The following is a 1752-nucleotide window of genomic DNA, read 5'->3' as shown; positions in this document are numbered from 1 at the left end:
ATAGATAAAACCCTATAACTCACAATAATTTAAAATTTAAGCTTTGTGTCAAAATATTGAAAGGTACAATGGGCAACATCGGGAGTTCTGGTGGCCAGATGGAAAGGAGCTGCACTATAATCCCGAAGGCACATGGTTTGAGGACACCAGCTGCTCCATGGGAGAAGGTTGGGCAGTCTCCTCCCATGCTATTAACTGTCTCAGAAATTGGCTGGAGGGTCAGCTGCGGGTTGGTTCCAACTCAAAGGTACACAACAATAACAATGGTCAATATAATGAATGCCCCAGAAAGCATCAAAATAAGATGGAGGGATTACACAGAGTCACTGTACCAGAATGAATTGTTTGAAACTGAGAATCTCAGGAAGTACCATATGAACAGGAGCCAATGGTAATGAAAGAGGAAGTAGAAGCTACATTGAAGACATTGGCAAAAAAATAAGGCCCCAGGAATTGATGGGATACCAACTGACTTGTTTCAATTAACAGATGAAGCCTTGGATGCACTCACCAGTCAATGCCAGGAAATTTGGAGGACAGCTGTCTGGCCAAGGAATTGGAAGAGGTTCATATTTGTTCCCATTCCCAAGAAAGGTGATCCAACAGACTGTGGAAACTATCAAACAATATAATTAATATCATATGAAAACAAAATACTACTGAAGATCATTAAAAAATGTCTAGAACAGTACATATATAGGGAACTGACGGAAGTTCAAAAAGGATTTAGAAGTGGCTGTGGCACCAGGGATACCATTGCTAATGTCAGATGGATCATGGCCGAAAGTAAGGAAAATAGAAGAATGTCTATTGGTGTTTTATTAACTATGCAAAGGCATTTGGCTGTGTGAATTATAACAAGATGTGGCTGACAATGAGAAGAACAGGAATCCCAGAAGACTTAATTGTGCTCATGCAGAACCTATACCTGGACCAGGAGGCTGTTGTGCAAACAGAGCAGGGGAACACTGTATGGTTTAAAATTAAGAAGGGACTTTGTCAAGGCTGAATTCTCTCTCCATGCTTATTTAATCTATATGCTGAGCATATTGTCCGAGGAGCTGGACTCTATGAAGAGGAATGTGTCATTAATTAAGGATTGGAGGAAGACTCGTCAATAACCTGCATTATGCAGATGACCAACCTTGCTTGCTGAAAGTGAGGACTTGAAGCATTTGTTGCAGAAGTTTAAGAAATGCAGCCTTCAGTATGGATTGCATCTTAATGTCAAGAAAATAAAGATTCTTACCGCTAGACCAACATTGGAATGCCTATTTGGATGGATATAACATTCCAGAGTCAAAACACTCTCCATTTGGTATTTTAAAATATTACTGTAATTTTGTCTTGCATCCACTGTTCCAGCATTTGTTGTTAGATAATCTGATACTAGTTGTGTGGAAGACTTTGGAGCTCCGAGGTTGGATATGGTGGTGTGTTGTACTGCTAACCAAAGGCCACATGTTTCCGGTGGTTTGGATCCTTTAGCATCTCTGGAGAAAAGATGGGCAGTTTCCTCTCATTAAGACTGATAATCCTTCTACAACCAGGGGAAGATAAAAATAGATGAATGGAACCTTCTAAGAATCAAATCCCTATGCACATCCAAAAACGTCTCCAACAGGATAAAACAGGAAGCCACAGACTGAGAAAAAGTATTTGGAAATGACATGTCAGATAAGGGACTTATATCTAGAATTTATAAAATACTTGAGCACCACAACAAGATAAAGGTAAATAATCCAATAGAAA

This window comes from Elephantulus edwardii, unplaced genomic scaffold (assembly GCF_000299155.1).
Source record: "Elephantulus edwardii isolate Elephantulus edwardi_28Jun2011 unplaced genomic scaffold, EleEdw1.0 scaffold00152, whole genome shotgun sequence".
Lineage (NCBI taxonomy): Eukaryota > Metazoa > Chordata > Mammalia > Macroscelidea > Macroscelididae > Elephantulus > Elephantulus edwardii.
This window is presented reverse-complemented; position numbering follows the sequence as displayed.